Source organism: Tamandua tetradactyla, chromosome 10, assembly GCF_023851605.1.
Source record: "Tamandua tetradactyla isolate mTamTet1 chromosome 10, mTamTet1.pri, whole genome shotgun sequence".
Taxonomy (NCBI): Eukaryota; Metazoa; Chordata; class Mammalia; order Pilosa; family Myrmecophagidae; genus Tamandua; species Tamandua tetradactyla.
Genome location: NC_135336.1, coordinates 23,307,869 through 23,319,779, shown reverse-complemented (window position 1 = coordinate 23,319,779; position 11,911 = coordinate 23,307,869). Strand labels below are relative to the sequence as shown.

General features: G+C 35.3%; 1 pseudogene; it reads left to right on the top strand.

The window, feature by feature from the left end:
* The first annotated feature begins 272 nt into the window (after positions 1 to 272).
* On the top strand, positions 273 to 852 carry LOC143647834 (V-type proton ATPase subunit D pseudogene; annotated as a pseudogene).
* Positions 853 to 11,911: the final 11,059 nt, after the last annotated feature.

Below are 11,911 nucleotides of genomic sequence, written 5' to 3'. Positions count from 1 at the left end.
TTTCCCCATAGCTTTTATTTCCATATCTAATCGATAATATCCAACAACTTTTCATTTGCCACTTCAGAAAAAACTCACCAACATTAGCAGGAGAAAATTTTAATGCATTTAATGAAACATAATGAAACTGATTTTTTTTTGAAAGACAAGAAAATATTTATTTAAGTCAGAAATCAAATTTCCTAAGTAATCATTAGCAGTTATAAAAATTATCATAGGTGCGAGGACTGGAGCTATTACAGCCACGGTCGCCCAGCAGGGACCTAACAGTCATCCTCAGAATGTCGGGCAAAGACCAAATTGAGATCTTTCCCTCGCTAATGGCACAGACCATCATGAAGGCTCGATTAAAAGGAGCACAGACAGGTCAAAACCTCCTGAAACAAAAATCTGATGCCTTGACTCTTCAATTTCGGCAGATCCTAAAGAAGATAGCAGAAACTGAAATGATGATGGGCGAAATGATGAGAGAAAGAAACTGCCCTTTCACTTGCTGAGGCCCAGTTCACAGCTGGGGACTTCAGCGCCACAGTCCTGCCAAGTGTGAAGAAAACCCAAGTGAAGATTCACGCAAAGACACAAAATGTAGCAGGGGTTACCTTGCCAGTGCGTTCAAACATTACCATGAAGGGACAGTTATGAACTGATTGGTTTAGCCACAGGTGGGAAACAGCTGGCCAAGTTAAAGAGAATTTATGCCAAAGCAGTGGAACTACTTTGTTATGTAGTTCCACTGCTTATGTCATCACAGAGCTGGATGAGAGAGCTCAAGAAGAGTTCTATAGGTTAAAGAAAATATAGGAGAAGAAAAAGATTCTCAAGGAAAAATCCGAGAAGGACTTGGAACAATAGAGAGCGGCTGGGGAGGTGATGGGGCCTGCTAATCTTCTAGCTGAAGAGAAGGATGAGGATCGATTTGAATCATTTTTCTTGCTCTAGTCCTTTCAGAAGCCCTAATACTGACTCCATTTTAATTTATGGTACATGAGTGGTATGTGTGGCTATGCATTTTTTGGCCTAAGAGTTTCATTGGGGGTCAAGTTTCCCTGAGCATCAGTTTATGGGATTACTTTTGCAGAATCACATTTCAGCAAACATTATCACAGATAAGAGAGATTTGTAGAACCTTCCCAAGAACTTAGAATAGAATTTACTAAGCAGAAGTGTCACCCTACTCCATTTACATGTGTGTTGCAGGTGGTCTGCTTAACAAGCATTTTAATAAGTAAGCCTTTAGAACATCAGTGGTCTCAAGCCAACAACTGCATATGTACTCTTTGTGACTACTACTCACTTGCAAACATCGATACTGTTGTCTGAGATTGTGGCCGTCATCCTTGTGTTACTGTGGTACTTCTCTCCTCAAGCTTTATGAATACCTTCACTTATTTTTCTTTGCATGACAGGTTTCTGGTCTCATATGTCATGGGACTTCTACCAATTTAAGTATGACTTTAGCGTAAACAAAGTAAAATGATTGATTTGAAAAAAATTATCTGCACTTAGAGGGTTGTTGGAACATTCCCTGGCTCCAAGGCCGCTGGAGAGATTCACCATGTAGCGTTAAATCTCAACCGTAATGGGTCTGAACTTCAATGGTTAATGATTCACTTTATATCTGATCTGAGCAGACAATCCAAAAGAAGATGTATGTGACTCCACCTACATTTTTATAGATTGTTCTACTGTACCTTTAAGTGATGGAAGAAGAAACTAGAATTTAAGATGTGGAGTTGAAGTGAGTTATAAGATTAAAACCATTTGGATTGTCTAATAGCAGCCAAAGAAAACATTCACTTCCTTATCAATACCAAACAAAACTGGCAGGTGAAAAAAAATCTGACTTCAGTTACACCCAATATACAAATTAGAAGCATTCTCCAAAACCAATTTGGGGGTCTGCCTGGCTATAAGAATGTAATTTTGCAATAAAATCCTTTTAGTGACTCTTTTATTAAACTCTTTTGAATGGGGTTTATTAGGGATTGAAACATGTCACTCACAAAAGGCATGTTCAGTTCCCATCCCCTGGTCCTGTGGTATGAGCTTATTTGTAAATAGGACTTTTGAAGATATTATTAGTTAAAATGTGCCCAAATTGAATGAAGGTGGGCCTTAGTCCAGTATGGCTAAAATCCTTATAAGCAAAGGAAACTGGACAAAGAAAAAAATGCCACGGGGTACAGTCAACGGACCTGGAAGAAAAAGGAGAAGACGCTGCCACGTGCCCTGCCATGTGATAGAAAAACTAAGGAACCCCAAAGGTTGCTAGCCAGCAGGAGACAGCTACCCAGGTGGAAACAAGGCTTTTGGCTTCTGAAATTGTGAGCCAACAAATTCTTGTTATTAAGCCAACCCATCATATGGTATTCATTTCAGCAGCCAGGAAACTAAAACAGGGTTCAACATAGGATCATCTTTCACTGAATTCCAGTGCAGAGCAAATAAATAAGGTTGCACTTATTAAAAGGACCCTTGTGAATAACTCACAGCTTTATGTTTATCAGGTCACTCACTAACTGTGATAAACAGAATAATTGCTCCCAAAGGTTTGCATATTCTAATAACCTATAAATATGTTAAGTTACATGACAAGGGGAAATTAAGGTTGCAGATGAAATTAAGTTTGCTAATCAGCTGACACTGGGATAGAGAGACTATTCCAGATTATCCAGGTGGGCTCAAAATAACCTGAAGGGTCCTTATAAGTGGAAGAGGGAAGCAGCAGATACATGGCACAGTCAGAGAGAAATCTGAAGATGCTACACTGCTGGCCTTGAAGATGAAGGAAGGAGCCATGAGCTAAGGAATGCAAGCAGTCTCTAGAAGCCGGAAAAGGCAATGTATTAGTCAGTGTTCTCTACGAAAACTGAACCAACAAGAGATATCTATAGATAGTATGAGATTTTATAAAAGTGTCTCACACAACTGTGGGGATGCACAAGTCCAAACTACATAGAGCAGGCTGCAAGCTGGCACTCCAGTGGAGGTGTTCAGTTAGTTTCCTAGGAGAAGCTGTCTGGCTGATGCAGAGACTCTCTTCTGAGTGCTGAAGTCATCACCGCTCCTTTAAAAGCCTTCAACTGACGGAATTAAACATCTCTTACTGTGGAAGACACACCCCTTAGTTGATTGTAGATGTAATCAGCTATAAATGCAATCAAATAACTGATCATTTAAATCCACAAAATGTCCTCACAGTAAGGCCAGTGCTTGCTTGACCAGACCACAGGGAACCATCACCTGCCCAAGGTGACATATAAACCTAAACATCACAGGCGAGAAACAGATTTTCTCTTAGAACCTCAAGAAAGAAATGCAATGCTGCCATCACCTTGATTTTGGCCCAGTGAAACCCATCTCAGAATTCTGGCCTCCAAAATTACACAATAAAACACACAAGGAAACCACAATAAGTCTGGGCTGTTTTAATCTGCTACAGATGTGGTCATTTGTTAGAGCAGCCATGAGAAACTAATGCACTTACCCTTTTGGGGTCCCACTTTCCAATGTGTCAACAGAGGGAGCACTTTCCTTCTCTGATATTCTATGATTACAAATCTTCCAAACCACGAGATATTCGGTCAGACCAGAAGATTTTGTGGGTTCAAACCACAGGAACTGCTGAAAACTTTCACACGGTAAAAGGAATTGGTTGTCACAAAATTAATTTGAAAATAGGCTCTCAGAATTAAATGGAACTACAAGGAAAAAATCGGACAAATTCAAAATTTTAGACATTCTACAGGACAAATGTACTGGTCTCTTCAAAAAGTCAATATCAGAAAAAAAAAGACCTTTTTAGTATAAGAGTCTAAATAGACAAAGCAACCAAATGATATGTTTGAAAATGTTGGATGTGGGGAAAAACTGGGAAATGTGAATAGGGACTATCTTTTAGATGAAATTAATTAAGTATTGTTAATTTTCTTAGGGGTGATAATGTGCTTATGTAGGAAAATATCCTCAGTTTTAAGGGATGCATACTCAACGGCTTAGCCATAATAGGTGACAATATCTGCAACTTCTAAATGTTTCAGCAAAAAAATATAGACTGATATATATTAAAATAGATATGGCAAAATGTTAATAATTGTTGAAATTGAATGGTGGTATAAGGATGTTAGTTACACTATTATTCTGAATGTGTGAAATTTTTTAAATAAAATCTTGGGGAAACAGTTTTTGAAATTTATAAATGTTTATTGAATTATTGCTTAAAAATTCACATTTTTTTGCTTTTTTCCTCTTATTTTTTATTTTTATTTATTAATTTAAAAAATTAACAACAAACAAACAAAAACATTAACATATCATTCCATTCTACATATATAATCAGTAATTCTTAATATCAACACATAGTTGCATATTCATCATTTCTTAGAACATTTGCTTCGATTCAGAAAAAGAAATAAAAAGACAACAGAAAAAGAACACTTTTTTGCTTTTTAAATACTCTCTGTGTAGAACTTTCTTCCCAAAGCTATTTGTAGTAATTCAAATTTGTGGCTACCGCATGCACAGACAAGTACCATCATGTGTCAACTAGTTTAAATGAGTTTCCAGTTAGAAAGCTGATGGGAAAAAAGTGACATCATTCTATGAATCAGTGGAAAATTACTGCCCTCTAAGTGAAGAAAGGCTTGCTTGGTGGAATGGGGAATTTTGGTCTCAACAGATCAATCAAACATCATACAGAGATTTTCATTTCTTGATTTTTGCCAATAGAAGGGATAAAAACGAAACTTTGAAAAAGTTTGAAAAAAGAAATGGAAACTTACGGGAAAGTTAAAGTAGGCAGGTACAAAAATTATTCCCTAAATTCAACAACCCATAATCAGTAGCAGAAAGAAACTGCAAGAAATTTGCATTGCCAAGTTTGGCTGGAGTCCAAAGCTGTAGCAGCCAGTTCCTGTTCACGTATTTCTGCACATCATAGGGAATTGATAAATAGTATTCTAGTCAAAGTCTGTCGAAGTCTAGAGATAAAAACAGGATTAGCCAGAGATAGAAAGAAAGATAAGTTAATTAGTTTGCTTTTTTATATACCTTCTTATTAAAGAAGTTTAGGATTTATAGAAAAAATATGCAGTAAATACAGAGTGCCCATACACCCTCCCACCTTCACACACAGTTTTCACCATTATTAACATTTTGCATTAGAGTGGCACTTTTGTTACAATTAATGAAACAATATTATTGTAATTATGTTATTGACTATAGCCCACAGTTTGAAATAGAGCTCATTCCTTGTGTTTATACGTTCTTAGGATTTAAAAAATTTTTAATCTAATAGCATTTATACAACCTAAACTTAATTCATTTGCTTTTTAAACCATAAAAAATTTTAATTGGTTAGTACTGGTATCTATTTGATTGAAACAGAACTTACTAATTTAACATTTTAGTAAAAGATATGAATAATGTGTTTAAATTTTATTTGAAAATCTACGGTCAAACTCTACAATGCAATTTATGCAGGAAATTATAATTCCTTTTCATTGTGGATGGCATAGTCAAGATATCTGCTACCACCTGGTGGAGTATAACTAAATGACAGTAAAAGCCTGAGGTGAGAGGGTAAAGAGATCATCAACCTCTAGTTTAAAGTAATGAAATTCCTTCTAAACCTTCTATTTCAGAGCTCTGTTTCTGATATTGATGCATAAACATTTAACTTCTGCTATTATGGTTACCAAATATACCCAGTTTACTGGGCAATACAAACATGATGGCCTGCAAACCTAAATGGTTTTACTTTACTCCAGTTATTGTCATTGACTGTCTCTCTTTTTTTGTTTTTTTGTTTGTTTGTTTGTTTTTGGTGGGAGGAGTCCCCGGGCATTGTTTATTTACTGCCTGTTGTGTTCCAAAAAGGACACAGGTCATTCTCAAAACTACATGCTGAACAGTCAGATGCATTTGCAAAAAAAAATGAGAGTAAGAAAATTAGGATAGGAGCAAATTATGGTAGAGAAAATAGAGGAAGAGAGTTCTGTATATATATACAAACATAAACTTGGGTCAAATTTTGATTGTAAATCTTCTTGCAAGTAGTATTAAAAGGAAACAAATCCTGCTAATTTTAAAGGTTCCCAGGGCTTAAAAGGTAAAAACAAATTAGTTGCTCCGATGTAGTACAATTATTCCTGATTTAACATAATAAACATTTGTATAGTCAACAGAGCACTGAGTTTCCCACAGTTCTATTTCTTAAAATAACCTTCAGAATATCCCATTGCCATCATACCAATCAATTTATATTATGGAGAACGACATATATGAAAATATGTATCATTCTTTTCAAAAGAAAAAAATTTTTCTTGTGTTCTAAAGCAAAAAAGAAAATACAGACAAATATAAATATTCTGCTGTGGTAGTTTTAAACACATGTCCACAAATCCTTTAATTGCCCTCCTCTCCTTGATTGTCCTTCTCCTTGAGTGAAAACTAGACTTCGTGATTCCTTTTTTGTTTGTTTGTTTTAAACCATTTTATTCATATACCATGCAATCCACCCAAAATGTACAATCAACGGCTCTTGGTATAATCACATAGTTATGCATTCATCACCACATTCAATAAGTGAATATTCTCACTTCTCCAAAAAAAATCTCATATCCCTTATATCCCCCTATTATTGATGCTTAACTTTGGTATACTGCCCTTATTGCAACTGATGAAAGAATATTACAAAGCCACTGTTAGCTATAGTCCTTAGTTTGCATTAATTGTACTTTTTACCATATCCCATCCTATTACCACCTTGTAAGAGTGATGTACATTTGTTTTAGTCATTGACCATCTCTTAACAACATTGTGGGCAAAGTCTATGTCTTTCTGGTCACTTTCATTTATTTAAAAAGTCTGGCCTAGTTTAAAACATGTATTTCAAATCTATCCCCCTATCCTTTCTCCCTCACCTGGCCAACTTTGGCCTGAGAGACTTAGACTGAGAAATGGCCAGGGTCTGTTCTTTCATTCCCACTTGCCTCCCTCTTCTGGGTATGAGAGATGGAGAGTAAAACCTGCCTCTGACTGATATGGCCCCTCTTGCAGCCCTTTCTTGGCTGCCTCTGCTTTCCTGACTAAGACCAACTGTTTGCTGATGCCCACCGAGTGATTTAGACCAACTGGCACATAGAGCTTGTGCTGGTTTGAAAGGATGTATGGACCCTAGAAAAGCCATGTTTTAATTAAAATCCCATTTCATAAAGGAAGAATAATCCCTACTCAATACCGTATGTTTGAAACTGTTATCAGATCATCTCCCTGGAGATGTGAGTTAATCAAGAGTGGTTGTTAAACTGGATTAGGTGACGACATGTCTCCACCCGTTTGGGTGGGTCTTGATACATTTCTGGAGTCCTATAAAAGAGGAAACGTTTTGGAGAATGAAGGAGATTCAGAGAGAGCAGAGCAGAATGACATAGCCATGAGAAGCAGAGTCTACCAGCCAGTGACCTTTGGAGATGAAGAAGGAAAATGCCTCCTAGGGAGCTTCATGAAACAGGAAGTCAGGAGAAGAAGCTAGCAGATGACACCATGCTCGCCATGTGCCCTTCCAGATAAGAGAGGACCCTGACTGTGTTCACCGTATGTCTTTCCAGATGAGAGAGAAACTCTGACTGTGTTTGTCATGTGCCTTTTCACTTGAGAGAGAAACCCTGGACTTCATTGGCCTTCTTGAACCAAGGTATCTTTCCCTGGATGCCTTAGATTGGACATTTCTATAGACTTGTTATTGGGACATTTTCTTGGCCTTAGAACTATAAACTAGCAACTTGTTAAATTCCTCTTTTTAAAAGCCATTCTGTATCTGGTATATTGCATTCCAGTAGCTAGCAAACTAGAACACCTACTAAACAGCTTTGGGATGAAAGGGAAATACAGACTAAGATTACAGAATTTTCAAAAAATAATGGATTTTTAAACACTATAAATTACAATCTATGGGATAGATTTGAAAGTGATCTGAGGAAAGTTCATAGTCTTAAATATGGCAATAAAAATGAAAGAATGAAAATAAGTGAATTAAATTCTCAAACTCAAAAACTCCAAAAATAATATCAAAGTAACCACATGAAAGGAAATATTAAATTTAAAAGCCAAAATTAATGAAGTAAAGAACAGAAAAATAGTAAAACTATTTATTTCGAGAGCTTGGTAATTTGACAAAATTAACAAAATAGACAAACCTCTGCTAAGCTAATGAAGGAAAAAAGAGAGAAGGCACAAAAAAATAATAAATGACAAAGGGGAAATTACCATTGAAAAGGAGAAAAAAATTTTAAAGCATAAGCAACTACTTTGTACATCACTATGCAAATACATTTGAAAACTTAGATGAAATGAATAATTTCCTACTAAAATACAGTCAATCAAAATTGACTTCAGTAGAAATAGAAAATTTAAACAGACAAACTTCTACACAAGAAATAGAAAAAATCATCAAGGAACTACTATAAAAAAGCACCAAGCTCAGTTTTATAGGGAAATTCTACCATATCTTCCAAGACCAGGCAGTCAAAGTACAACATAAATTATTCTAAACAACAGAAAATTTCCATGTCCAGGAATATAGCGTAATTCATTATTACCAATAGTAATAAGGTAATAAGTAGAAAAATTACATGAGGCTATCAATTAATGCCGAAAAAGTATTTGACAAAACTCAACACCTCTTCTTGGTTTTTAAAAGTGCTCAAGTGGGTTCGGTTACCAGTGTCTGCCTATGCAAAAAAAAAAAAGTACTCAAGAAGATAGAAATTAATGGATATTTCCTTAATGTAACAAAACATACACATCTTAATCCTAAAGCCAGCATCTTACAAATGACATAATAGTTTATCTGCAAAATCTTAGACAATCAATTGTAAAACTAGCCAAACAAAGAATTATAAAGTTAGAAGGATATAAAACTAATATACAGAATCAATACTTTTATATACAATAACATAACAACCAGTTAGAAAATATAATAGAGGAGAAAGTCCTATTTACAATAGCAACAACAAAAGATAAGTTCTAAGAAATAAAAATACCAAAATTTTGTAAAATCAACATTAAGCAAACTAAAACACTCATAAAACAGACTTGAACAAAATGGAAAGATATTGTACGTTCTTGAATAGGATCACTAACATAAAAAGATGTCAGTCCTTCTAGAGTTAATTATCAAATTAAATAAGATCTAGATACCTATAAGCTCTATTCTGGAACTAGACAAGTTGATACTAAAGTTCATATGGAAAAGTAAACATGCAAAATTAGCTTTTAAAAAAACTGAAAAAGAAGAGCTACAAGAGAAGACTGGCCCGACCAAACACTAAAATATATTATGAATCCTTTATTCTTAAAGTTTGATATTGGCACATGAACAAACAGACAGATTTGTATAATAGAATACAAATTCTATCCAGAATTAAGTCCAAGTATATATGGAAATTTAGAATATGATAAGGTGGCACTTAAAAAATCACTGGACTGTCTCTACTCAAAGGACATGAGGACAAGGACACAAACAGACATTTGCACATCAATGTTTATAGCAGCATTATTTACAATTTCCAAGAGATGGAAACAGTCGAAATGTCTATCAACAGACAGGTGGCTAAACAAACTGTGGTATATACACACGATGGAATATTATGCAGCTGTAAGATAGAATACAGTTATGAAGTATGTAACAACATGGATGAACCTTGACATTATGCTGAGTGAGATTAGCCAGAAACAAAAGGACAAGCACTGTATGGTCTCACTGATATGAACTGACATTAGTGAATAAACTTGGAGAATTTCGTTGGTAACAGAAACCATCAGAAAATAGACATAGGGTAAGACATTGAGTAATTGGAGCTGAATGGATACAGATTGTGCAACAAGACTGAATAAAAACTCAGAAGTGGACAGCACAATACTACCTAACTGTAATACAATTATGTTAAAACACTGAATGAAGCTGAATGTGAGAATGATAGAGGGAGGAGGGCAGGGGGCACAAATGAAATCAGAAAGAAAGATAGACAACAAAGACTGAGATGGTATAATCTAGGAATGCCTAGAGCGTATAATGACAGTGACTAAATGTACAAATTTTAAAAATGTTTTTGCATGAGGAAGAACAAAGCAATGTCATTACTGCAGGGTGCTGAAAATAGATGGTAATTAATATTTTAAAATTTCAACTTATGTGTGAGACTAAAGCAAAAAATGTTTATTTGGTACAAAATTTATATTTTGACTAGTGCATTTCCTAATATAACTTATGTAGATAGCTTGGTTGAACAACATAAGTACATGGAACCTTGAGTAGGACACAAGATTTTGTTGGTTTGTCCAGAGGATGCCCTGATGAATCCCAGAGTGATTTGATCAGTGAGCGGAAAAGTATTTGCAAAGTCCCCTTTGGGGAATGGTGAGAACGGGGAAAAATTCAACCTCCCCAAGTTAAATTCTTGATATTCTCACAAGCAGTGTGGACAACCAAAGCTATAGGCTGAGCCCCCAGTCTTGGGGTTTGTTCGTATGAAACTTAACCCCACAAAGGATAGGTTAAGCCTTCTTAAAATTAGGCCCAAGAGTCACCCCCAAGAGAACCTCTTTTGTTGCTCAGATGTGGCCTCTCTCTCCAGCCAACACAACAAGCAAGGCGTTGGTGTTGTGTTGGCTTATGCTCCTTTTATCTACCTTGTATGGAATAAAAATAAATAATAGGGTGAACAAACGTTAAAATAAATTTAGATTGAAATGTTAGTGATCAATGAAAGGGAGGGGTAAGGGGTATGGTATGTATGAATTTTTTTCTGTTGTCATTTTATTTCTTTTTCTAAATTATATGCAAATGTTCTAAGAAATGATCATGGTGATGAATATGCAACTATGTGATGATATTGTGAGTTACTGGTTATATATGTAGAATAGAATGATCATAAGTTAAGAATGCTTGCTTTTTTGTTGTATTTTTTTCAAAAAATTTTAAAATTAATTTTTAAAAAAAAAGGGCTTTAGAGTTCACCATGTTGGGGAACATCTCTGAGGGGTACATAATTAAAACCCAGAAGTTTCAGAGTGAATTAGAACGCTGTGATGTATTTTAACAATGGAGTAATTGAAAGCCATGAGGATAGGACCAAATTGTATTTGTGAGTTTGCATTTCTTTATATCTGGCTTTAAAATTGACTAAGTAATCATACGTGCTTATCTTAAAAAGTAAAAACAAACAAAAAAAACCCCACAGCTCTGTTTTTATTTTCTAACAATTGATGAGTCGCAGCATTATGATCTCTTTAACCAATGATTCATGTTTAAGTGGTTGGAATTTAAGGTTCACTAAAACCATGAGATCCTGTGATACTAGGATAATTCTATAATAGCTCTGTTAGGGCCATAACCAAGGTGCCATTGGCCACTTGGTGGCAATATATCCCAATTGCACGCAAAGTTCTTACAAAGTAATAAACAGCCTGCTAATAGATTTGGACACTCTAACTTACAGAGGCAGGTCACAAGATGCTTTCATTTAAAAGGTCAGCAAAATGCTGAATGTTCTTTAAAAAGGCATTAGAAGACAAGCAAAATATAACCTGTCTTTGTCAAAAATAGTTGTGGATGCACTCTTGAAAACTCTACTGAAAAAGCGCTTTGGAGCTAGAAAAGTTTTCAGGGAACAGAGAACTCTCATATAATACTGATAACTAAGATGACACAGTCTGAAAGGGGATATCATGAGTAATTTAAGACCCTATTAATTGTTGAGATGCAGTTTGAAATTTATTGCTTTTATGTATATGTGTTATTTAAAGAGAAAGAGGAGTATAACAGAGAAGATAGGATTTAACAAATGAGTACGACTGCTGAACCATTATATTGCTATTTCTGTTGGTCTCTGGTGTCTTGGAGCAGCTA